The sequence below is a fragment of the Pseudorca crassidens genome, chromosome 3, assembly GCF_039906515.1.
Source record: "Pseudorca crassidens isolate mPseCra1 chromosome 3, mPseCra1.hap1, whole genome shotgun sequence".
Classification (NCBI taxonomy): Eukaryota; Metazoa; Chordata; class Mammalia; order Artiodactyla; family Delphinidae; genus Pseudorca; species Pseudorca crassidens.
In genome coordinates, this window is record NC_090298.1 from 168,869,831 (window position 1) to 168,897,335 (window position 27,505).

At 47.2% G+C, this 27,505-nt stretch overlaps 1 long non-coding RNA gene across 2 annotated transcripts; it reads right to left on the reverse strand.

Moving 5' to 3' along the window:
• Positions 1-30: 30 nt before the first annotated feature.
• Positions 31-18,955, reverse strand: LOC137222620 (uncharacterized). 2 transcript variants are annotated; one of them, XR_010942522.1, is made up of 6 exons: positions 18,903-18,955; positions 18,723-18,814; positions 18,195-18,452; positions 6,688-6,762; positions 927-1,918; positions 31-767 (listed from the first exon to the last, which is right to left on the reverse strand). It is a non-coding gene; the product is annotated as an uncharacterized lncRNA (long non-coding RNA). The 2 variants fall into 2 exon arrangements; XR_010942521.1 differs by lacking the exons at positions 31-767; positions 927-1,918; positions 6,688-6,762 and adding an exon at positions 16,062-17,064.
• Between the last annotated feature and the right edge of the window lie 8,550 nt (positions 18,956-27,505).

Sequence of the window (27,505 nt, forward strand, 5' to 3'; positions counted from 1 at the left end):
TTACTGAACTCAGGTTCAGCTGCTCGCCGTTCAAAAGCTAATACTCTAGTGGCAAATGTCAGTAGAAAGGAAAGATGCTTTATTCAGAAAAGCCAGCAATTTGGGGAGAAGGTGGACTCATGTCTGGAGACCAACTCCAGAGATTCTGCTCAGCCATGACAATTTTTAGAGGGAAAAAGGGGGAAATCTCAGTTAATCATTACGGTAGGATGTCAGCTTCTTTGTCCATTTTCCATTGTGTGCAGACTGCTGACTTCTCCTGATCTTATTTTGGATGGTGTCTTGCACGCGTGGTCCACCTGCCAATTTGCTATGGGGCAGCTGAGGTTAGAGAGTCAGTCATTCATTTTTTGTTGTTTTTTTAAGATAGATTTTATTCATTTTTAAAATTTTGTTTATTTTTGGCTGCGTTGGGTCTTTGTTGCTGCACATGGGCTTTCTCTAGTTGCAGCGAGCGGGGGGCTACTCTTCGTTGCGGTGCGTGGGCTGCTCATTGCGGTGGCTTCTCTTGTTGTGGATCACGGGCTCTAGGCGTGCGGGCTTCAGCAGTTGTGGCATGTGGGCTCAGTAGTTGTGGCTCGTGGGCTCTAGAGCGCAGGTTCAGTAGTTGTGGTGCACGGGCCTAGTTGCTCCGCGGCATGTGGGATCTTCCCGGACCAGGGCTGAAACCCGTGTCCCCAGCATTGGCAGGCGGATTTTTAACCACTGTGCCACTAGGGAAGCCCTAGTCAGTCATTCTTTAATCCTTCATTCTTACTCCTCCTAATCTAGGAAAGGAATCAACAGGTCAGGCAAGGCGTTATGTACACTTAGTAAAGCAAAAATCAGGAGTTAGAGTAAATGTTACCTAGTGATCTCATTTTTATGATTAAGGTTTAAAGGGAACAGAAATAGACAAACAGGAAAGGGGCCAAAGAGCTGCTTACAAATTCCCACTTGTCAGACATCATTCCATTTCTGTGGGATTAAGGGCAAAGGTCCATCTTCCGTAACTTCTTCATGCTGACATAGGACTCTGTGTTTTCAGAGTGAAAGATGTCGACATGGGTCTGCAGCATCACTTTGCTGACAATTTTAGTCTCCTGCTTACATATAGGGGCAGAGCAAGCTATAATTATTCTAATGCCCACACAGATATAGATTATTGTGAACAATAATGTTAATCCCATTCTTTCATCGGACATTGAGTCTGTGACTCTAGTGTCCTAATCGTTAACTGCTTGAGCCCGCTGTTTTGTGACTCAGGGAGGCCTGGGAGACTTCAGCTTTTCCACAGACAAGAGGCAGGGGACATAAAGGGGCCTTTGTGTTTGGGGAGGGCCCTGCAGGGTTCTGCTCAGTTCCATATCTATCTATCTATCTATATGTATATATGTGTGTGTGTGTATATATATATTAGGAATTAACTCATGTGATTATGGCATCTGGAAGTTCTATGATCTACCGTCTGTAATCTGGAGAACAAGCAAAGCTGGTGGTGTAATTCAGTCCAAGTCTGAAGGCCTGAGAACCAGGGGCTCTGATGTCTGAGGGCAGGAAATGTGGATGTCCCAGCTCAAGAAAAAAGAGAATTCACCCTTCCTCCACCTTCTTGTTTTATTCAGGCCTTCAGTGGATTGGATGATGCCCACATTGGTGGGGCTGATCTTCTTTTTCTTAGTCTACTGAATCACATGCTAACCTCTTCCAGAAACACCCTCATAGACACACCCAGAAATAATGTTTTACCTGCTACCTGGGCATCTCTTAGCCCAGTCAAGTTGACACATAAAATTAACCATCACAGTGGCTTAAACAAACAAACGTTTATTTCTTACAGTTCTGGAGGCTGGAAGTTCAAGATCAGGGTGGCAGCATGATCAGGTTCTGATGAGGACTCTCTTCCTGGTTTGTAGACAGCTGTCTTCTCAACTGTGTCCTCACATGGAGGAGAGAGAAGGAAAGAGAGAGAGAGAGCTGTGCTCCCTTCATCCCTTTATAAGGGCATCAGTCGCATCCTGAGGGCAGCACCGTCACAACCTCATCTAAACCTGATCATCTCCCAAGGCCCCAACTCCAAATACCATCCCGTTGAGGCTTAGTGCTTCAACATATCGGGTTTTTTTTGGTGGGGAGGTGAAACATTCCATCTGTAACATACTTTAAAATGACTTCCTGAGATTCAGGGCTTGTTAATGGAATTCCTGAATTGTTGAACATAAAAGAGGGAGAATTGAGGGAGCTCCAAGGAGCGGGAGGGGTGGGGGGGGACAGACCCTCTCCCACAGGCTTGGTGGGGCAAGTTTCTTTTGGAAGCAGGGGGGCATGCCTGAATGTGGGGACCAGAGGCAAAGGCAACTGGGAATGCCCCTTGATTCACACATGGTGCTTTGAGGATTTGAACCCAGGCTGTCTGTGCCCATAGCCACAGCACTGTGGGTCCTGATGAACTTATATACTTTACGTCATTGAGTGCACTTAGTTTTGACTGTTTCTGATTGCATAAATGTTATGTATTCTCATCAAGAAATACAAGCAAAGGAGAAAGAAAAATCGTGAAAACCCTTCCTAGCGTCCTGCAGCCAGAGACAAAACCGTCACTGATCTACAAGCACTTCTTTCGTTTTGCATCTTTCTGGTCACAAATCTGAATTTCTTCCACTCTTTTCTTCCACCTGCCAAGGTGTTGAAAAGAACACCTTCGATTAATAACAGCTCTTTCAGAGCTGTTATTATGAACAAACAAAAACCCACACCATGCTAAACATACGCATGGCTTTTAGTTAAATATGGTTCAGTTTTTTTTTGGTTCCTGAAACACAAAAGCATGGAAAAGTGATCATTTTGGGGATCAAGGAAATACAGGTATTATGCTACCTGCCTTTTGACAGTATAGCTTGAATATTTCCCATGGTACTCCCATGGTACTCAACAGGTACCATGTTTTAGATAGACAGTCTCCTGTTAGTAGACATTTATTGCATGCCCACTAGGTGCCAGGTACTGCTCTGGATACTAAAGCTACGATCGTGAACAAGAAAGACAAAATTCCCAACCGTGGCAGAGCTGACATTCTAATCACATTTTTTCCCTGATAGTATTTTTCATGGCTGTATAGTATTCCATGGTGTGGACTTGTGCCATGATTTATGTAGATAGACCCCATCTATTAAAACCTCCACTCTAGTGCACATGCTGGTAGCAAAATTTTTGTGTTTTCTTTATTTTTCTAGATTGGGGTAAAAGATACATAACATAAAATTAAGTGTACGGTTCCATGGCATTAAGTACATTCACATTGTTGGGCAACCATCCCCACCATCATCTCCAGAACTTTCTCATCTTCCCAGACTGAAACTCTGTCCCCATGAAACACTGACTCTCCATCCCCCTCCCCCAGCCCCTGTCCCCATCATCTACTTCCTGTGTCTATGGATGTGACTCCTCTAGGGACCTCCTGTGAGTAGGATCAGACTGTATATGTCCTTCTGTGTCTGGCTTCTTTCACTGAGCATCATGTCCTCCAGGTTCATCCATACTGTAGTTTCTTTCCTCTTTAAGCCACTATAGTTGTGGATTTTCTGACACACAATGGGAATGTGTCCTAACCGGCCCAATCTTAGGAGGGAGAGCTGGGGAGAAGAAGGCCGGAATTGGAATGAGGTTGGGGATAATTGATAGGGCAAGATAGCAGAGGAATTTGGGAGGGGCATCAGAAAGTGGGAGGAGCTCCCCTTGCACTCATCTACCTTCCAGAGAAAAGACTGAGAACAGGATGTGGGGATGGAAATGGGGAGATTTTGGGACCCCCACGTCATGGAGTGTCCCCAGCTGTGCTCCGCTGCAAGCAGAGTAAAGACACACACTCACAGCAAGTTCTAATTTCACTCGCCCAGGCTCCCAACTTCGATTAATAACAGCTCTTTCAGGGGCAAAAATCAGCCATGCTGATTTATATTCTAAGCACTTACTACCTCAGTCCTGTTCAGAATTCTCCCCTCCAGGCTGTGCTGAAGCCGGCATGCCCTAGCTTACAAGGGCCAAATTTTCTAGATTTTTGACAACCAGAGATTAAGCCCAGCCAGTACTGAACACTAAATTATAGAGATTTAACACTTAACAGATCATAAAAAAACAAAGGTGATACGCAAATACTCATCACGTCCCAATTATTCACGCAAATACTCATCACGTCCTAATTATTCACGCAAATACTCATCACGTCCTAATTATTCACTAAGCATTACTGTTATCTATGCTTTCGAGGTAACATGCCTATGAAGGTACATGGCGGAAATACCATATGATGGTGTGGACCTGCCCATCTCCTCCCAGTTTCCCACTCTGTGACGCCATCAGGTAGCTTGAAACCATCCTTGATGGGGTATCTGCATCCTCAGCAACCCTCCCCCCCAAGGCCCCCCGACCTTGCTCTGTTTTCTTCCCACAGCACGTATCAGTTTGCAACCTGACTTCCTATATCACTGACGTGTTTACGACCTTTATTCTCAGTGTGCTTGCTTACCATGTCAGCTCGGACAAGGCAGGGATTTTGGTCTGTCATGTTCACTGCTGTGTCCCAGTTTCTAGCAGCGCCCGGCACTCAGTAGGCTCTCAGTAAATATGGGGGATGTGAATAAAAGGGTCACTCCAGGAAGCGCATTTTAACCACAGTTCCACCCCGCCTAATTTTCCGTGGCCTGGGCACCATCCACCTTCTCCTCCTTCATTCTGATTTATTTCTGACGCCCCGCAGGCTTCTAGGGAGGCAGCCACGAGGAGACACGGTGGGGGCCGCTACTTGGGTAGCTCCATCCAGGCGGCGGCCCCCTCCCCAGACCCTCTGCATCTGGGGAGCCTGTTCTCCCAATGCCTGTCCCCTCGCCAGGCCCGGGAGGCTGCAAACGTCCGGCCCCCATGCGCCGGCACATCCCCGGGCCGCCCGCCAGGTGCGCATCGCCGGGCGCCAGCAGCTGCGGCGTTTCCCCTCCCGCGCAGCAGCCTAAACGCGGCAGCCGATGCGGGGCCACGGCGCAGCCACCTGCGCGCTATGGGCGCACCAAGAACCAAGGAGGCCACGGGGACCTCTAGGGCCGTGCCCAACCCCAGCTGGGGCTTTTCATCGTAGGGCGCTTTAAAATCTTTTTAATGAGAAAATATTTTAAACATTCAGGAAAATAGGGAAAATAATATGACAGACCCCCAAGATAGCAATGCCAAAGAGTAGGCGTCCTCATTCATCCCATAAATATTTCATGAGGTTACCAGTGTGTCTGGCAGTGTTTTAGGAGCTGGGGTAGAACTGGGAGAAAAATAGAGCAAACCCCCTTAACTCTGGAATCTGGTTCAAGGTGGGGTGGAGGGGAAGGCTGGTAAGAAATTAAATCAGTGTATTCATTTGCTAGGCCTGTGTTACAGGCTGAATTTTTGTGCCCCCCCCCAATTTATTTGTGAAATCCTAGCCCCCAAAGGTGATGATATCAGGAGGTGGGGTCTCTGGGAGGTGGTGAGGTCATGAGGGTGGAGCCCTTCCTGATGGGATTAGTGCCCTTATAAAGGGACTCCAGAGAGCTCCGTTGCCCCTTTGCCCAATGAGGACACAGCAAGAAGACGGCTGCCTATGAACCAGGAAGGGAGCCCTCACTGGACCATGCCGGCACCCTGATTTTGGACTTTGCAGCCTCCAGGACTGTGAAAAATAGATTTCTGTTGTTTGTAAGCCCTTGGGTCTCTGGTATTTTGTTATAGCAGCCCAAACTGACTAAGACTTACTGGGTGGTTTAAGCTGCAGGTATTTATTGTATCACATTACGGAGGCTGGAAGTCCAAGGTCAAGGTGTTGGGGGGTTGGTTTCTCCTGAGGCCTCTCTCCTTCCTGTTCCTCCTCCTCCTCCTTCCTTGCTAGTTTAATAGGTGTTTGTGGCACTTTTGAAACATGGCCCCCACGTTCACTGACCCTTCTCTCATCGAGAGCCATGGTCTGTGTCTGCTACACTTGAATGTAGGTGAGTGCGTGCCTGCTTCGATCTCTATGGTGAGGCAGAAGTGACACTGGGATTTCTGAGGCTAGGACAGAAAAGATCACCAGTTCCCCCTGGTTCTCTTGAGGTGCCCCATCTGGGAAGTCAGCCACCATGAAAGAAGTCAACTACCCAAAGACCATCATGCTGTAGGCACGTGTAGACCCTCTGATCCACTGTCCCAGCTGAGCTCCACCTTCCGGCCCTCCCCTCCACGGTGTCCCCTAGGTGACTGAGGCCATCTAAGACCTTCCAGACCAGCCATCCACCTGACCCTACCCACAGGCCACAGAAGCTGAGTCTGCCCAGAGTCCTGACCTGAGACGTACAAAAATCCGTGAGATATACAAAAATGATTGTTCTAAGCCTGTACGTTTTGGAATAGATTGATGCAGCAGCAGTAACTAGAACAGCGTTAAATGTAGCTTGTGGCTTTAATTTGCGTGTGTATAATTACTGAGCAAATCACACAGTTCCTCTGAGAGTTTGTTTACTGTCTGCTCCCTCTCTGGGGCACTGCCTGTTCATCGGGGAATATGCCATAGTTGAGTTTCTAAGAAATAGCCTGGATATGTCTCCCCTCCCTGAAGGGACAGATAGATTGATTTTGTTTAGCACAGCCTGAGGTATTGGTATATGTCTTCATTTCATTCATTCAGCCATGCTGATTTATATTCTAAGCACTTACTACATGCTGCGCCATGTGCTGGAAGCTGGGATGCAGCAGTGAGCAAGAAACACAGCGTTCTCAGGAGCCAGGAATCTGGTGGAGGGAGAGAACTTAAGTCAGGGTGTGTAGTCAGGGATGCGGGAGCCCAGGGGACCCATAAATTGTGCCTGGCTGGGGAGGGAAGGAGGAAGTTGAGAGTGGCTTCATTCATGGACAGGAATTTTTCAGGTAGAGTGTTTGAATGGAGCAGTGTTCCAGATCACTCTAGTTGTCCATTTTGGCTTAACATACTACCCCAAGCTTAGTGACTGCTGGGACGGAATTGGGTCCTCCCCAAATTCTTACGTTGAAGCCCTAACCCCGCAATGTGACCATATTTGCAGATACAGCCTTGGAAGTCACACAGTGTCACTTCCTCCCCATTCTCTTTGCTCGACGGAAGTCACTAAGTCTTGCCCACTCTAAGGGGAGAGAAGCAGACACCACCCTCTCAACGGAAGGGAATTAGTTGTGGGAGGGATGTCAATAAATTTGTAGGTATGTGTTGTGGGTTTGTTTTTGTTTTTTGGTTGTGCTGGGTCTTAGTTGTGGTAGACGGGCTCCTTAGTTGCAGCTCGCTGGCTCTTTAGTTGTGGCATGCATGTGGGATCTAGTTCCCTGACCAGAGATTGAACCCGGGCCCCCTGCATAGGGGAGTCTTAACAACTGCGCCACCAAGGAAGTCCCTGTTGATATGTTTTAAAGTCACACACACACACACACACACACACACACACACACACACACACACACGGTTGCAAAGATAAGACTGCAGGGTAGGCGCTGTGCATTCAGTGCCTCATTGAATCACCCCACATCCACAAGACAGCAATTCAGGTAATTTCTCCACCAAAGATGAGGGAACACTCCCTTCTCCTTAAAAGCCCTCAAATTAATCACACAATTGGTTCTTTTTTTAACACAATGAATGAGAGATTCAGAGGTAAACATCTGTCCAAAGGACATTTCAACAAAGTCCTCTTAATTTTTCCCTCAGGACAAGACATTGCTGAGTAATAAACAGATGTCATCTGCACTACTTTCCTAGCTGTCTATAGTGAAGTGTCTTTTTTTTTTTTAATTGCGCAAGTCTTAACTGTAAAGACCACCCCCGACATATTAAAGTGTATTACGTACATTTAGTATATTCACAATATTCTGCAACTGTCATCTTTATCTAGTTTCAAAATATTTTCATCAGCCTCGAAGACAACCCCATCCCCATTAGCAGTCACTCCGTGCCCTCCTTCCCCAACCCCTGACAACCACGAATGCACTCTCTGTCTCTGTGGAGTTGCCTGTTTTGGACATTTCATGTAAATGGAATCACACACTATGTGGCCTTCTGTGTCTGGCTTCTCTCACTGAGCATCATGTTTTCAAAGTTCATCCACATTGCAGTGAGTGTCAGGGCTTCTCTCCTTTTCATGGCTGAGTAATGTTCTGCCATATAGATGGACCGCATTGTGTTTATCCAATCATCCATTGATGGACACTTGGGTCGTTTCCACCTTTTGTCTGTTGTGACTAGTGGTGCAATAAATATTCGTGTATAAGAATTTGAGTCCCTGGTTTCAGTTCTTTGGGTATAGAGGTAGGAGTGAAATTGTGGGCTCATATAGTAATTCTATGTTTAACTTTTGGAAACATCACCATACTGTTTTCCTGTGTCTGTGATTTTTTTTTTTAAAAGAGCTTTACTAAGGTAAAATTCACATACAAGAAACTAGACATAGGGCTTCCCTGGTGGCGCAGTGGTTGAGAGTCTGCCTGCCGATGCAGGGGACATGGGTTCGTGCCCCGGTCCGGGAAGATCCCACATGCTGCGGAGCGGCTGGGCCCCGGTGAGCCATGGCCGCTGAGCCTGCGCGTCCGGGAAAAAAAAAAAAAAAGGAAACTAGACATATTTAAAGCACACAATCCTGTCATCCACAAATAAAGGCAGTTTTGCTTCTTCCTTCCAAAGAAAATACTGTTCACCGTAGGTTTTCATAGGTATCCTTTATTGGGTTGAGAAAATTCCCCTCTATTGCTAGTTTCCTGAGACTTAAAAAAAATCAAGAATAGATGTTGGATTTTGTCAAATGCTTTTTCTTCACTTATTGAGATGATCATGTAGTTTTTCACTTAATTGTTCATATAATGAATTACTTTGATTCGTTTTCTTTTTTAGAAAAAAAGATTTATTTATTATTTATTTATCTTTATGGCTGCATCGGGTCTTAGTTGCGGCATGTGGGATCTTCATTGAGGCATGTGGGATCTTTTGTTCTGGCACGCGGGCTCTTCTCTAGTTTGGCGCACAGGCTCCAGGGCGCATGGCCTCTGTAGCTTGCAGCTTGCAGGTTCTCTAGTTGTGGCTCGCGAGCTCAGTAGTTGTGGAACGCGGGCCTAGTTGCCCCGCAGCGTGTGAGATCATAGTTCACTGACCAGGGTTTGAACCTGCGTCCCCTGCATTGCAAGGCGATTCTTTACCACTGGACCCAGGGAAGTCCCTACTTTGATTGGTTTTTCAAATGTTAAGCCAACCTCGCCTTGTTTGTAACTTTTTATTTTGGTATAATTTCAAACATATAGAAAAGCTACAAGAAGAGGTGAAGTATTTTTGCATATTCTTTACTCAGATTCCTCAGCTGTTTGCATTTCATCACATTTGCTTTATCATGCTCTCTCTCTCTCTCCCTATATAAACACTTTTGTGTTCTATAGTCTAATTATATAGACTGTTGTCTATATAGTATATATTTTTGCATGTAACATATTGTAAGTGTATAAATATAATATCCATAATATTCATATTATATAATACATAATATTTTATAACATAACTTGACAAAATATAATAATGTATTATAAATACTATGTTACATGTTATGTATACATATTATACATAATAACATATAAAATAATATATAATGTATAAATATATTATATCTTCATATAACATATAAAGTAAAAAATATATATATACAATGTACATATAATGTTTCCTGGACAATTTGAAGAAATAAGTTGGAGTCTTGGCAAGCTTTACTCTGACGTCTGTCAAATATCCCTTCTCTGCCCTGAAGAGCATATTCTGTGTAACCTGTCGGGTCACTGTTAGTCAATAAGTCTCACCTTTTCGAGCCCTGTTAACCATTTCCACCTCAGAGCTTTCTCCATCCCCTTGGTTGGCTAGATACATGTCTGGGAAACCTGGGGTGACGTGGAGGCCCCTGGGACCACCTCTTCACCGTGCCCTGTCCCTTCTACTTTGCTTTGCACGTGTGCCTGGTGTGTGCTGTTTCCGTCTGTCCCTCCCTCCCTCACTGGGCTGGGGCTGGGCCGAAGAGAGGGAGCTCTGAGCGTACCCAGGGGTGTGAACACTGACCACCCACATGGCTATCTGCTTGGGTCTGGGCCTGGGCACCGGCTGGGTTCCCAGGATCCAGAAAGGCAGAGATGGAAGGGGACAGATTCCAGAGCCAGATGTGGGTTGGGGGAGGAAACTCAGCCATCTCCTTGTGATGCTGCCTGCCTGTTGTCATGGAAACCCAAGCCATTCTCTTTTGAAGGACCCATTAAGGTGCAGGATATAATCAACGGTGTCTCTGGCAGACCCCCACGCTCCCTGGTGGGAGGCGACCACCATTTGAACAGCAGCTCCTGGATGATGAAGCATCTGAGTTCTGCCCTCACCATCTGTTTCCAGCACTGGCTGGAGACAATGCACTGTGTGACCATAAGTCTCTGCTCCTGTCAGCACTTTAGCATCCTCCCCTGTGGAAATGACAGAGGGACACGTCACAACTGCCATGTTGTCTCTGCGTACCAAACTATGATAGGGGTGTAAGGTAGCGGTTCAACATGCACATCCTGGCCACAGAGTGCCCCAATTCAGCTCCTGACTCTGCCACCCACTAGCTGTGCAACCTTGAACAACTTGCTTGGCCTCCCTGGACCCCAGTTTTCTCTCCTATAAAATGAGGTATAACGATGGTACCTACCTTATAGGAGGTAATGTAGCTAAAGCTATCCAAACAGTGTCTGGCTAAAGAAAATGTAGGATATTCGTGCAATGGAATATTATTCAGCCATGAAAAAGGAACAAAGCACTGACAGGCTACAACGTGGAGGAACCTTGAAAGCATTGTGTTCAGTGAAAGAAACCACACACAATGGGATGCGTGGTGTATGATGCCATTTATATGAAAACTCCAGAATAGACAAATCCAGAGAAACAGAAAACAGACTGATGGTTGCTGGGGGCTGTGGGAAGAGGGAAATGGGGAGTGACTGTTTAATGGGAATGGGGTTCCTTTTGGGGTGATGGAATGTTCTGGAAGTAGGTAGTGGCGATGGTTCTGGACCTTTGTGAATGTACTAAGTGCCACTGAATTGTCCCTTTAAAATGGTTGAAATACAAATTTTATGTTATGCGTATTTGCTTTATAAAATTTCAAGTTTTTTTGATGGTGTGATACACACAGTGACACTCAGATCGAAGAAAGACAAAACTCTTTATGTTACTTGGAGCTCCAAACTAGAGGATACAGGGCTTGCACTGGACAGGGTAACAGCAAGCTGGAACTGTAGTGCGGTTAGCTAGGTTTCCCGGGCTTCCTGGGATTGGCTAATTTGAATAATTTCTTGGGTTCCAAGACCATGGGGCTGTCCCTAGTTGCCTGGTTCCTGGCCCTGGGGCAATCAAAGCAGGTGTGTGGTGGCCCTTAAGTATGAGAGCTGATAAGGGAAGTGGTCCAGGTGTGGACTTAGGCAGTTTCTCAAGAGGAACTGATCAGCCTCTGTCCAGGGCCTCAGAAATGGGTCCCTCCCTCCCTTCCTTCTTTCCTTCCATCTTTCTTCCCTCCCTTCCTCCCTCTCTTCCTTTCTTCCTTCCTTCCTTCTCATTTATCTATCAATCCATTATTTATCCACCTTTATACTTTTGTCATCATCATTTCCTGAGCACTTACTGTCTGTGGTGCCATGCACGTACATACACCATCTCCTTGATCTTTACAACAGCCTGAAGAGAGAGGCCATAATCACCCCACTTTACAGACAGGGAAACTGAGGCTGAGAGAGGAGAAGCACTTGACCAATGTCCCTGCTCAGCATCCTTCACCTCCCTGCCCCACTGCCCATCACAGAATAGAAATTATTTTAGCATCCACCTTCCTGGTGCCCAAAACATTGCATGTGGGTCTCTAACCCTCACCATCCTACAAAGACTTATTATGATGCCAAGAAACAGGCACCAAGGTTGGCTAATTATTATTATTTTTAATTTATTTTTTGGCTGCATTGGGTCTTCTTTGCTGCGTGTGGGCTCTCTCTGGTTACAAAGAGCAGGGGCTACTCCTCGTTGTGGCGTGTGGGCTTCTCAATGCGGTGGCTTCTCTTGTGGAGCACGGGCTCTAGGTGCACAGGCTTCAGTAGTTGCAGCACGAAGGCTCAGTAGTTGCGGCATGCAGGCTCTAGAGCACGCAGGCTTTAGTAGTTATGGCACGTGGGCTCAGTAGTTGTGGCTCACGGGCTCTAGAGCGCAGGCTCAGTAGTTGTGGCGCATGAGCTTAGTTGCTCTGCAGCACGTGGGGTCTTCCTGGACCAGGATCGAACCCATCCCCTGCGTTGGCAGGCGGATTTTTAATCACTGCACCACCAGGGAAGCCCAAAGTTGACTAATTTTAACTTTCAACCCAGATAGTGCCTCAAAGGCACAATCTCATATGCCCCCCATGATCCTCTGAGGCATTTCATTCCTGTAGTGGATAACTCCATATTTCAAATCCCCTGTCTTCTCACAAGTGCTTTTACCTTTTGGAACTGTGTTGCTGCCACTGTGGGCTGGATTGTCTGTTTTATTTGTTCTGTCCTTGTCTGTCTCTCCAGGGTCTTGAAGCAGCCGCCAGGACATGGGTGTGTTTCAGGTAACTCTTCCCACTAGCTCTGCCATGTTACCCATTCGTACGCCTTCCCTCTTCAAGAGCTTACAACTCTATTTTGAAATATGAGCCTGGATATACAGGCTTGTAGGAGGTCTCAGGTGGAAACTGGCTTGGAAAACGTGAGCAACATTGGGTGGATTTACAACTGTTTGAGATATCTGTGGCAGAGATTGCCAGCTGTCCTCAAAACTGTTCTTCCCTTCTTTCTCACAGCACTAGAACCCCCAAATTTTATCTGAGCATATCTGGTGGTGTAAAAGATAGACAGTATTTTAACAAATGGCGCAGCACACCATGGGGATGAATGTGACACACTAAGGATAGCAGAGCAACAGTATAGAAGGAGTCCAGGTCCTGCCATCATGGAGCTCCATACCAGCCCTGAACTGCGTACACTGTTTTGTGACATAAAATAAATGTATTACATTTTTTTTACTTAAAGAAGTTGAGCTGGGGGGACTTCCCTGGTGGTGCAGTGGTTAAGACTCCGCACTCCCAATGCAGGGGGCCCGGGTTTGTTTCCTGGTTAGGGAACTAGATCCCACATGCATGCTACAACTAAGAGTTTGCATGCCACAACTAAGCAGCCCGGAAGCCACAACTAAGGAGCCCAACTGCCATAACTAAGGAGCCTGGGAGCCACAACTGGCACAATCAAAAAAAAAAAAACAGGAGTTGGATGTTTCATATAGTAAAATGCATAGACCTTAAGTGTACAGATCAATGATTTTTGACAATTGTAGACACCCATATAGTCGCTACCCTAATTAAGATGGATAATGTTTTCAGAACCCTAAACAGTTCCCACGGACCCCTTTCTAGTTGATTCCTACCCTCCCCCAGGGGCACCCAAAATTCTGATTTCTATCAACATAGATTAGTTTTGCCAGTTTTTGTTTGTTTGTTTGTTTGCCACACCGCATGGCTTACGGGATCTTAGTTCCCTGGCCGGGGATCCAACCCGTGCCCCCCTGCAGTGGAAGTGCGGAGTCCTAACCACAGGACCGCCAGGGAATTCCCAGGGAATTCCCTGCTGGTTCTTAAATGCCGTATAAATGGAATCATGCAGTATGTATCCTTTCGTGTCCAACTTCTTTTGTTCAGCATGACCTTCAGTCATCTAGGCTGCCGCTTGTATCATCAGTTTGTTCCCTTCTTTTTTTTTCTTGCCCATAGTGTGGATATACCAGTTTGTTTATCCATTTGCCAGTTAGTTTTTGGCTATTCCCAACAAAGCTGTTTTTGTAAAATTTGCTCTGTGGAAATAGATATTCTTTTCCCTTCTGTGTAGATCCAGGCATAGAACTGCTGAGTCAAAGGGAAGAAAATAGGGACTTCCCTGGTGGCACAGTGGTTAAGAATACACCTTCCGGGCTTCCCTGGTGGCGCAGTGGTTGAGAGTCCGCCTGCCGATGCAGGGGACACGGGTTCGTGCCCCGGTCCGGGAAGATCCCACATGCCGTGGAGTGGCTGGGCCCGTGAGCCATGGCCGCTGAGCCTGTGCGTCCGGAGCCTGTGCTCCGCAGCGGGAGAGGCCACAACAGTGAGAGGCCCGCGTACCACAATAAATTAATTAATTAAATTAAAAGAAAGTTACCTGGCCTTAAAAAAAAAAAAGGGAAGAAAATAAACTTCCACTTTGTTAGAGTAACCCCACTATCTCCCTATATATTGATGTTCCCTCCTTCTTTGCCTCACTCTCTGGTTTCTTCACTTCTGCTTTCTTGGGACCACCTTCCAAATAAACCAGACTTGTCTCAGACTCTACTTTCATGGATTTCCCAAGTTAAGATAATTGGACACTGACCAGATTAAGATAGCTCCATGGGTTGTACCTTCAGTTCAGTTGTCCACAGCACCTCTGAGGGTGATGGCTCTTCCTTATAGGTGCCTGTGGCCTCCATGCTCCTGTGTCTGATGAAGGGGTTCAGGCATCAGCATTTACATCTCAGCTGAATACTTATCGGGTACTAGCACTGAGCTGGGCATGGGGGTGGGTACAAAGATCAAACTGCTGAGATTAACTGAGGTTTCCGGCCCCCCAGTGGTCTATGGGAGAATAAAAGATCGGAGGTTTTTTTTTTTTAAACGAAGGATTCCCCTAAATGACAATCAGTGGGGATGCTGGTCAAAATGCAGATTCCTTGGCCTGCCTCACCTCTGGATTATTGAAACTGAGAGGGCCCTGGAATGTGCATTCTCTATGATTTTCCTAGGGGAATCATCCTCATAATAAAATTGGAGAGGGCTTTCCTGGTGGCACAGTGGTTAGGAATCCGCCTGCCAATGCAGGGGACACGGGTTCAAGCCCTGGTCCGGGAAGATCCCACATGCTGCGGAGCAACTGAGCCCGTGCACCACAACTACTGAGCCTGCGCTCTAGAGCCCGCGAGCCACAACTACTGAGTCCACGCGCCGCATCTACTGAAGCCCACGCGCTCTAGAGCCTGTGCTCTGCAACAAGAGAAGCCTGGCCACCGCAGTGAATAGTAGAAGAGTAGCCCCCACTCGCCGCAGCTAGAGAAAGACTGCGCGCAGCAATGAAGACCCAACACAGCCAAAAATAACAAATAAAATTTTAAATAAATAAATAAAATTGGAGAATTCGGGGACTTCCCTGGCAGTCCAGTGGTTACGACTCTGTGCTTCCAATGCAGGGGTTGTGGGTTCAGTCCCTAGTCAGGGAGCTAAGATCCCACATGCCGTGTGACGTGGCCAAAAAATTTTTTTAAATATTGGAGAATTCAAGCAAGAGATGGTCGTGAGTGAGCTAGTTATTGAGTGTCGCTGGTGGGGGAAATGATAGGCAATTACGCTCAGCACGGAAGGGCCAGATCATGCAAGTTGTGTGAGGATATTTGAATTTTATCTTGCAGGCAGTGGGAGTCCTGGAAGTGTTGAAGGCAAGGGTGGGACTTGATCAGATTTGTGTTCTAGAAAGACCCCTCACTGTATGTGGCGAATGAATTGGCTGTGTGTGTGTGTTTTGGGGGAGGAGGGAAGAGACTATGAGACGACCAGGCAGTGATGGAGGTAGGGGGCTGGAGAAGAGGACAGATTTGATGAGAATGACTTGCCTTGGGGAATATGGGAGGGGGAGGGTCTCTGGAATGTGGAGAGCCTGCCGCATGATGGGGGCATGGAGGGCAGGGGCAAGTTGAGGCTTGGGTGGACTGGGCGTTCACCTTGACATTATTAATTTGGAGTGATGGTGAGACACCTAGGGAAAGATATTCATAGAAATACCAGGGGGCTTCCCTGGTGGCGCAGTGGTTGAGAGTCTGCCTGCCAATGCAGGGGACATGGGTTCGATCCCTGGTCTGGGGAGGTCCCACATGCTGTGGAGCAACTAGGCCCGTGAGCCACAACTACTGAGCCTGCGCATCTGGAGCCTGTGCTCCGCAACAAGAGAGGCCGCGACAGTGAGAGGCCCGCGCACCGCGATGAAGAGTAGCCCCCGCTCGCCGCAACTAGAGAAAGCCCTAGCACAGAAAAGCAGACCCAACACAGCCAAAAATAAATAAATAAATAAATAAGATTTAAAAAAAAAATACCAGGGCAGAACCTCCTCTTTCATTGGTGTCCCTAAAGGGCAGTATCTGGGTGCCTTTTCGTATCTGAAAGCGCTCCCATTCCCAGAGAACAATTCTAAATATACCAGAAAGTCTCTCACAGTTAGCCTTAACCCAGATGTTGAACTCTCTCTCCGCTCCTCATTCATGAAGAGCCTCTGGCATTTAGGTGTCTTGTAATCATATCTTCTCTGCTTGTTAATGGACCCACTGAGACAGTACTCCCGGGAGAGAGAAAGATTTCGTTTGTCTGGGGCTGAGGAGGGAGACAGGGGTTGCCAGAGCTAATGAGGAATCAATGCCTCATAATTGCTAATTAAACGAGTCTGGCTGTCTCCTGGGGCATTAGTTGGTTGGCCGGCCCTTGAGTGTCCACAAATTTAATTATACTTCCCAATAAACACCTGCATCAACCATCGCCCTGTGGTATCTCTGTGGGGGAGACCGAGGAGAAGTAGGATCTTCGTGCGCCGAAACCATCAATTCATTTATTGATTGATGTATTGGTTTATTCCCTTATGCCTTTATTGAGTCAACAAATATTTATTGAGCACCTGCTGTGTACCAGGCCCTGGATTGGGTGCCGGGGACTCAGCAGTGAAAATACAAACACAGTCTCTGCCCTCATGGAGCTCACAGTATCATGGGGGAGACAGTTCTGTAAATAGTAACACAAAAATAATTAGACTAAGTGCCAGGTGGAAGATATCCCGGGTCTATGAGAATGTCTAATGTAGACTTGACGTGGGGAAAGGTGAGGCAACAAAGAAAGTTTCCCTCAATGAAATGAGACTTGGATGAGGAGGCAGAATGTGCCATGGGGCACTCGGGGTGGCGGCATCCATTCCAAGCTGAGGGAACAACAAAGGCAAAGGCTGTTCGTAGGCTGGGCTGAGCCGAATGTCGTGTCTGTGACTTGATTAGGGTGTCACAGAGAATTGGGGGTGAGCCTCGATGATGCCACAGCCCACCTACTAGACGCAAGTTTACACGTGTTCTGTAATTGGTCCATGGAACTGATGGTAGGGTGGGGGGAGAAAAAAAATCATTCCACAGAACTTTTATTGAAAAGTCTCCCCAGAATCCTGATCTAGGGAGGCCTTCAAAGGTTGTTCCCTCATTGATCCTCCAGGAAAGTGTAGTGAGATGGTTAAGAGTCCTGGGTTCAGAGTCAGATATTTTGTAGTTCCAGGCCCGTGGGGGCATAGGAGTGACATGGCCAACACCACACACTGCTGTGTATTCATGGGGTGCATGCCCCTATTCTGTTCCCTCCCCTGCCTTTATTCTGTGGAATTAGTCAGCCCAACCCCTGGGTGGAAGTGATTCCTCCCTGAGCCCCCAGCCCTCACACTTGCTTGTTCGTCTTGGGCGGGGGTCGACGGGAGTCCACGCTATGAGGAAGCTGTGACTTGTTGTCATAGTACATCAGAACAACAAAATCACTAGTCTTCCACACAGCACTAGACCACAACCGTTCCAGTCGTCTTCGCCACCGTCTGCCCCACGTCTGAGATCCCCACCCAGCTCTTTCCCCTCACCTGAGCTAAGCCATAACACCTGTTCTCCACTGCCCCCTGTTTCCTGTTCCTGGTCCTCCTGGAAAGAGGCAGGGTCTGATCTCCAAGGGCCCAACTCCCACCCAGCCATATCAGAAACATGGATTTTGGAGTTGGACAGATGTGGGGTTGACTTGCAGCTTCACCCTTGGGCTGAGAGCCCTTGGGCTTCTTACATCCCTGCCCCTCTCTGGGTCTCAGTTTCCTCACCTGTCACCTGAGTGTAATAACACCCATGTCCTGGGGCTGAAGATGGCATGATATAATGTATGTAACATGCTTGGCACAATGCTTCTCACAGAAGTCTGGAAAGAGCACAGTAATGCCATCTTGGCAGGCGCCTGTCCCCACTCCGTCCTACGGATTGGCCATTTCACCTGTTGGGAATTACAGATTTTTTTCTGTGAGCGGTTTCATCTCACCTGCTTATCTGGAAAACAATTCGTTGAAAGATCCATTAAATGAGGGTCAAGTCTCCAGAAACGTCAGACACTTCAGACCACCCTCTGTTCCCCCGTCAGGGGACAGGGGCTTCCCGGTACCAGGGAAGCTGTCCAGTGTCCTGGTTCTGAAATGAAGTCGGCTCCGGGAACCCCCTAGGAGCTGTCCGGAGCCCTGGTGCTGAAGCAGATTGTGGCTCCCTTCCTGGACCCCGAGCGGCTCTGTCCTGAGTCTCGGTGCTGAAATAAATAGCAGTTTCCTTCCTTGTTGGTCGGAGAGCTGTCCTCAACCTCGGTGCTGAAGAAAACTTGATTTGCTTCCCTTTCTTCCCCAGCTCACCCTAGTCCCCTCTGTTCTTCTCCCTCTTGGGAACTCCCCTCCACTACAATTCTTTCCCCTCCGATCCTCTTCCAGGTGCGCCTCCCGGCACAAGGCGGGGGAGAGACGGAGAGGTCAATAACTAGGACTCATACCTTCTCCTCACCTAGTGGCATGTTTCCAGAACTTACCTCCCAGGTAGTCAGCGCGGTTGGTCTCCGTTTTCCAGACCGTCAAACTTCACAGTCTTTGTCGCTTTCTGGGAAACTGTCCATGCGCTGACCTGCAAACCAGCGCCATTCACAGGGGCCCGGATCCCTCAGACCACCCCTCCCCCCACGCGGCTTCGGCCCTTCCCCTGTGTGCCTCACCTGCTTCCCGTCTTGCAGGCAGATGCAGGTGTCCACTGGCTGCCTAGGCGGGGACTTGCGCTTTTATGGGCTTCAGGGGAGGCGGGGCGCCGGGAACCCAGGGAGGGGCTTCGCCAGCCTTCCAATGGGACTCCGCCTCGAATGCAATTCCAAAGATTACCTCATAGGTTGTGGCCTCAGCTTCAGAATAAAAGTCTGGCATCTGCCCAAAACCTGGGTTAGGGGTTTTCTGGAGGGGGAGGGAACGCTCATTGTGTTCCTCAGGGTCTTCCCACAGGGTCTAACCCCCTCCTAGGTCTCTGAACTCCGTGTTGGCTCAGGGACGCTGGCCAGTACCTGCTTCTCCCCATCCCCAGCTTGTGCTATTGCTGGATCAGGAGAGAGAAAGCTAGTAAACTGTGTTGGGGTAAAAACGGCACAGTGCAGAATATTTAAGTCCAGTTCCAGATAGGGAAACTGAGGTCTGTGGGACTGGAGGGCTTAGAGGAGGCTGGGGCCGAGGTGAGACTCTAGCCTAGATCTTTTGAGTCCTTGATTCAGAACCCAACTCATAACTTAGTGTATTGTTTTGCTTTATGGAGCAGGGTCTGAGCCAAAAAACACACGAACTTGGGTTCAAACTCAGATTTTTCTCCTCCTTGCTGTGGGTATTTGGGTATAATCAAACATCTTTGTGCTTCAGTTTCCTCAGTTGTGAAATGGCAATGATGGTAGTAACTTCTCAGAGCATTGAGATGAGGAATTAATGATATGGTGTGGATTGCATGTTGAAATAAATAATCAGGACTGGGGCTAGGGTGAGGGAGGCACTGGCCTCAGGTGCAAAATTTAAGGGGCTATCAAAAAACCCCTCAGTAATCAAGATAAATAATATTTCAATGCAATGTTTTAAGAAATCAGAATTATTGCAAAAAATCCACAATGAACAAAATACCAAACTTTATCAGTAAAGACAGGATCGGCATTACTAATTTTTCCTTTTGCCTCAGGCTCCAGTGCAGCATGACATGGCACTAGAAATAATCTGAACATGATAAGTTTCCCAATAATGTAGCTATTTATTATTTTCTGAGACATTCCACTCATTTATTTACTCAACAGACTTTTATTGTATTAGGCACCAGGGACATATACATGAATTCAGCAACCCATCTTGCCTTTGGGGGGGTGAAGACATGAAGTTATAACTATGCTCAAATGTAGTATGTGTGACAATAGAGAGATTTGTGTCATAGCTTGTGCTGTCCCTAGTATGAACGTCCTATGAAGGAGCTGCTCATTTTGTGGAATTTGACCTCACAAGTGAGCTGCCTGTAGATCACCCATGGATCCAGGAGCATCAGATAAGGTACCTAGCGTTTGTCAGCAAAGTGCCAAACCAAAGATTAGCCCCATCCACACACACTGGGGGAAAGTTCAATCAAACCCATAATGATGCGTGCAGAAGCTGTAGGGAATCCTAACACATAGTAGGTACTCAACAAATTCACTGTCAGCTATGTGACTTGTGGGAGTTCGTCTGAAACACTCTGGCTTAATTCTTCCATCCTGCCTCCCATGCGGAGGCCAGTTCTGGCTTCCCACCTCCAAAGGAGGAGCAGGGAGCCTGATACAAAAGGAAGAGGAAGAAACAGGAATGCAGCCTGGGGGTGGCTGCCTCATTTATTTGTTTCCCTCTTTAAAAAAAAAAAAAAAAACTCTATTTTTTTAAAAAGAAATTCACACCCACAGGAAAGTTTCAAGAACAAGGCAATAAACTCTTATATCATCTTTACCTAGATTCACCCACCCATCGTTAACATTTGGCCACATTTGCTTTCTCTTTGTCTTTTTCTCTATAGAGATCTTTGCCTCTGTTCTAATCATGTAAATTGCAAACACAACTGCCCCTTCATCCTAAATACTTCAGCACGCATTCCCCAAGATCAAGTCTGCTATGTAACTTAACGCAACGATCTCAACCAAAAAGTTAAAGTTGTTAAAACACCACTGTCTAATCCAGAGTCTATATTTCAGTTTCACCAGTCATCCCAGTCCTGTCCTTTATGGTATTTCTTCCCAAGCCAGGATCCAATTCAAAATTATGCATTGCATTTCATTGTCCCGTTTTCCATCTCTTTTGCAGAGGGGTGGGCTTTGTAGTAACAAGAAGACTCAGACCCCAGGCTCTTCCTTTCAACCCTGAGATCTGGCTCCATCACTGTCTTCTACAAGGCTGTGCAGTGTACACAGGGTCTGACCCCCCCTTATTTACAAAAAGAGTTTGTTTACAGGATTTCTTAAGCCCCCTCCTCCTCCAACATTCTGGAAAGATTTGGCCAGATCTGTTCCCCCCGCCCAAGCCTACTTTATGCATTCGTTTACTCCACACACAAAAAAATTTTTTGAATGTCTGCTATGTGCCGGGCACTGGGAAATACAACAGGGAACCAAGCTGATGTGATTTTTGGCCTCCATTTAGTGTAGAAGATAATAAACAAGTAAACAAAGGAACAAGATAACCTCACACAGAGATGATGGCTATGAAAAAACCAGACTGGGGGATTGTGATAGTGCTGGAGTCAGCAAACTTTCTGTGAAGGGCCAGAAAGTAAATATTTTCAGCTTCGCAGGCCAACCGGCCTCTCTCGTGGCTACTCCCCTCTGCTGTTGTAGCTCAAAATCAACCTTGGAGAATATATAAATGGATGAATGTGACTGTGTGCCAATAAAACTTTATTTGTAAAAACAGTTGCAGCTCATTTAGCCCAAGGCCCACAGTTTGCTGGCCCCTGTGGTAGAATGGGATTGGCTGGTGAGAAGGACATTGCTTTAGGCTGGAGGTTGGGGAAGATCTCTCTGGGGTGGGGCCATCTGAGCTGAGACCTGAAAGGTAGGGAGGCGATGACTGTGGGAAAATTTAAAGGACAAATATGGGGCTGAAGGGACAGTTGGTGTAAAAGCCCTGGGGGCAGGGGTACCGGCCCTGATGGATGTGTTGGAGGATGGTCAAGGGTGGTAATAGATTTAATCAGAGAGAGATGGCCAGGGGTCTGGTCACTCAGGACAGGAGCAGATCACAAACACAGAAAAACCTTTCCCCCTTTCTTTCTCTCCCTGCTCAAGCTTTTACTCTGTGCGGGGCTCTGTGCCCAACACTCTACGTGCCAAGTATTCCTAAGGCGACCCCGTAAGATACCTATACCATTGTTGTCCCCAATTTACAGATGAGGAAACTGAGGCCCAGAGAGGCTAAGAAACTAACCCAAGGCCACCCGGAAAGCAAGTGAGCAAGCAACAAAGCTGGGATTTGAACACAGCTCTGACTCTTGGTTCCAAAGTTCACGGTCCTCACCACTTCCCCCAACATTGCCTTCTTTTGGGGCTCCCCCTCATACCTCCAGGAGAGCAGAGAACGTCTTTACACCTAGAATTTTGAGATTCTCCTGCCAATTCTTCCAAGCTGCAGAGCAGATACGAAATGCCCCATTTTACAGATGTGGCAGAGGCAAACCCCTTCTCCACAGACTGCAGTGAGCGGGGGCTGGAGCTGGGATGGGGACCCCGGTCTGCTGACTCTAAGGTCTAAGTTCTTGTCAATGTCCATTCTGTTCCCTGTTCCCTTCCAGAGGTCCTGTATGCATATTCGAATTTATACATCATCCTACACACACATCTTTTATGTTTTTAACCTTTTAAAGAATTCATAAAGCAGACATATTAAGGTATAATTTATATACAGTAACATTCACATTTTTAGGTATATAGTTCTATAAATTTTAGGTGTACGGTTCTATAAATCTTTTTCTTTCTTTCTTTCTCTTTTGGCTGTACCGGGTCTTAGTTGCAGCACACAGGATCTTCGTTGCCCCGTATAAGATCTTCATTGAGACATGCAGGATCTTTTAAGTTGCAGCATGCAAGATCTTTAGTTGTGGCATGTGGGCTCTTAGTTGCGGCATGCGGGATCTAGTTCCCTGAGCAGGGATGTAACCCGGGCCCCCTCCATTGGGAGTGCAGAGTCTTAACCAGTGGACCACCAGGGAAGTCCCCAGTTCTATAAATCTTGACAAATACATAGTCATGTACCCAACACCATAATCAAGATACAGAACAGTTCCATCATCCCCCAAAGTTCCCACTGCCCCCTAATTAGGGGTGGGGGTGTGTAGTCTATCCCCTCCCCCACCCATAATTCCTGGTAACTGATATCCATCATCACAATTTTGCCTTTTCCAGAACGTCATTTAAATGGAATCACATAAGGGAGATGGGGGGATGCTGCAAAAAAAAAAAAAAAAAGGAATAACATGGTGTGCAACTTTCTGTGACTGGTTTCTTTCACCAGCATAATACGTCAGAGATTCATCCATGTTGTTGTGTATGTTGGGAATCAGCTCCTTTTTTATTACTGAGTAGCATTCCACTATGTGGATGGAGCACAGTTTCCTTAACCATTCACCAGTGCAGGGGCGATGGGTTCAGGGACATCTCTAGGTTTTGGAGATAATGAATAAAGCTGCTCTAAACATTCATGTACAGGTGTTTGTGTGGACGGTATGTTTTCATTTCTGTAGGGTAAATACCTAGGAGTGGGATGGCTGGGTGACCTGGTAAGTTTGACTTTATAAGAAATTGCCAAGGGACTTCCCTGGTGGTCCAGTGGCTAAGACTCTGTGCTCCCAATGCAGGGAGCCCAGGTTCGATCCCTGGTCAGGGAACTAGATCCTGCATGCCACAACTAAGACCCAATGCAACCACATAAATAAATATTTTAAAAAAAGAGAAATTGCCAATTTTTTTTTTCCAAAGTGGCCACACTGTTTGGCCTTTCTGTGAGCAGTGGATGGAAGTTCCAATTGCTCCACATCTTCGTCAGCACTTGGTATTGTCAGTTTCTTTTTCAGCCACCTAATAAGTATGCATTTTCTTCTCTTCCTTTTTTTTAATACATAAGGAAGCATTCTATTCATACCTTGCAAAATGCTCTTTTTCACTTAATAGTATGTGTAGAAGAACAAGACATAGTCTTTTTTAAAATTAATTATTTTTGGCTGCATTGGGTCTTTAAAAATATATATATATATTTATTTTTGGCTGCGTTGGGTCTTCGTTGCTGCAGGCGGGCTTTTGCTAGTTGCTGCACGCGGGCTCTTGCTAGTTGCGGCGAGCGGGAGCTACTCTTCGTTGCTGTGCGAGAGCTTCTCATTGTGGGGGCTTCTTGTTGCGGGAGTATGGGCTCTAGGTGCACGGGCTTCAGTAGTTGTGGCACGTGGGCTCAGTAGTTGTGGCACGCAGGCTCAGTAGTTGTGGTTTGTGGGCTCTAGAGTACAGGCTCAGTAGTTGTGGCGCACGGGCTTAGTTGCTCCGCAGCATGTGGGATATTCCCAGACCAGGGCTCGAACCTGTGTCTCCTGCATTGGCAGGCAGATTCTTAACCACTGAGCCACCAGTGAAGCCCAGGAACAAGACATAGTCTTTGACAAAATGTATAGTAAGAGAGATAGACAGTCTCAGGCTATTACAGTTCCCAGTGAACAAAGCTGTGATGGAGGAGATTTGGGGCACTGTGGGAACCCAAGGGAGTCACCTGCCCCCATCCAGGTCGAGGAAGGAGGGGTAAATCAAGGAGGGCTTCCTGGAGGATGCAACACTGTCTAAACTGAGACCTTAGGCTGAGGAGGAGTGAGCTGGGTGAAGTTGCAGGAAGTGTGTTCTTGACAGCAGGAACAGCATGTGCAAAGGCCGGGAAAGAATCTGGACTTGGCACATTTGGAGTCAGGACCACTGGTTGCAGAATGTTTCCTCCTTTTGCCTGCCTTTGGGTCTGACTGGTCCATTTAATCAGATGGGGTGACTTTCTCTTGCAAACAGTGGCACCTTAGGAGGCTCCATTCCACCTTCCAGAATAGAATCATCATAGCTGGCATTTAAAAATCACTTACTGTGCCCTTGCTAATTCGAGCTCTGCCCTTGTCATCTCGCTGGGAATCTCAGCTTCACGGAGAGTCCCCTTTGTTCATTTTTCTCTCCCTGGGTCCCCAGGATCTGCAACATTTGCCTGTATCCCAGGCAGGTGCAGGTGGGCAGAAATGAATGAATCTCTTTAGAAAATGTTCCCCAGGAGACTCCATTTAGGAATAGTAGCTAATTATCTCTGGGGATAATACGCCAGCAGTGAGTATTAATTAATAGCTCATCACGGCAGAAATAAAGGTTTAGGAGTGAGAGTTAAGGGTCTGGGATGATTCTTCCTCCCTGTCCCCTGCCTTACACACACACACACACACACACACACACACACACACACACACTCAGAGGCACACACACGCAGCCCCTTCCTCAGCCGTTACTATAGAGACCTCCTTCCTGCCACCCTCATGAGCATTTACAAATCGAGAATGCACAGATGGTGGCCTCAGCAGGCCTGTTGTTCTCTCTTCTAAGGACAGTTCCTGGAGCCCCAAGGATTAAGGAAACAGGGCTACTCTGGACAACATCTGCCTGGAGCCCTGAAACCTGACCCTCAAGCCCAGGCAGGGGGAGATTAATGGAGGCGTTTACCCAGAAGGGGCAGAGCGCACAAACAGGACCACACACAGGTTGCCCTCCCCACCTGAGGCCGCCAGGGAATCCCTAATGAAGGTCTCAGTCCTGAGGGAGAATCACCCCAAAGGTCAGGCAATTTAACACTTCAGACCCTGTGACAGAGGGGAGCATCTTGCAGTGTGTGTCCTGGAACTATTGCAGTAATATGACCTAGTGTTTCCTGAACATCTATTTTGTGCCAAACACTGCCACTTTATATGTAATAAGTACATACTGGAGAACTTTATGTATAATATAATTATGATGATACTAATGCTTAATTATCTGTCATTAACTATAAGCTTAGAGCTTTAAAATGACAAGGATCTTGCCCATTTTAATCCCCACTGTATTTCCCAGTGCTCGGAATTGATAGCCATTGAGTGAATGAATGATCTCATTTACTCCTCACAGCCACTGCAGAATAACTGAATCCCATTTTTCAGATGTGGAAACCGAGGCCCAGAGAAGTGGAGAGATTCCCCCAAGGACACGCAGCAAGTAGGGAGCAGAGGAGGGATCTGAAAGGAGGTCTTCCTATTACAAAGGCCGCCCCCCCTCCTTTTGATGAGGCCCAGAGAGCGAAAGCAACTTTCTCAAGCTCACACAGCATGTCAGGGACCCAGCCAAGATTAGAATCCGCTTTCCCACCCCTCTCTTGGATGCTCTTTTCCTTGGCTCTACCATAGTTCCTTTCAGTCCTAGCACCAAACGCAATGTCTGGAACACATTGGGCCCCAATAGATATTTGTGAGTGATGCTGTGGGTACCAGGTTGGGGCGTTCCAGAACCTTCCAGAACCCTTCTGAGGTTGTTATCTGCTCTGATCTTACACCCTTGCCCTCCAGGAGGCCAGAACTTAGAGTTTTGTTCCTGTTTGAAAGATGAGGGGAAAGGGAAGCACAGAGAGGCCAGATTGCTAGCTTAATGTTATACCAAGAGAGGGTGGTTGGCTGGGGCTGGATGTCTCCTCCCATGCCATCCTGACGCTCCCTTGAATGCCTCCTCTCTCAGTATCTACCTGTTTTCAAAACCAATTTTCTATTTATTGAGCACCCACTAGGTGTGGGATCTCTCTACCTCATCATATCCTCACATTAACATCCCTAGCTCCCTGCTATTAGCACCCTTTCCCAGAGACAGAAGCAGGCACAGAGAGGTTGAGACACTTGCCCAACCACACCAGAGCAGGGAAGAGGAGAGGGCTGCCATTTGAAACCAGAGTCCCCATGTGTAGCCACATTCCGTGGTTGGTGTCTGTGTCCTGAGTGGGACCAGCCCCCGGTCTGTGAAGGGTGATTCTTGAGCTGCCAAGCTGCCAGTCTGTATAGACCTGGTTTCCTCTCCAGCCCTGAGTCCTGGAAGGACCCTGAATGAACGCCGTGTTCTCCCTTCTAAGCTTTCAGACATGCTTCAGAAACAGTATTGATAAAATTTCCGGTACAACCCTCCCCTGCAACTGTCCTTCCTCTGACTGCTTATCCTAGTGGCAGAGAAGGGGACAGGAACAGAATTCAGAGGAGGGGACAGGAACAGTATTCCTGACAGTCACAGTGGTGGAGGGCAGCACATCCGTAGCTGAGGCGGAGAAAAGTTGTGCGTGTATCAGGGAGGCCTCTTTGAGGCTGGGCTATTTGTACCGGGACAGGAAAGGTGAGAGTCAATCAGCGGAAAGAGCTGTCCAGGCAGAGGGAACAGCAAGTATGAGGCTGGAGGTGGGAACCAGCCCTGGAGAAACTGAAAGCAGGCCAGATATGCCCTCCTGTCCACTCAGATCCTGGGCCACATCCTGTGGTCAATGATATATATAGTCCTTGGAGCCTATGTTCTCTGTTATGAGGCTGAGCATTCAGACCCACAGCGTGGCTCACTACACAGTAGGTGCTCAATTAATGTTTGTTGATGAAAGTATGAACAAAGCAAAGAACTGGAAGGAATTTAAGAGATCAGCCAGTCGAAGGATGGAAAACTCAAATGCCCACAGGAGGGTTTCACGTGAAAGCCCCTGATTTAGGCTCTTTAAAAAAAAAAAATAT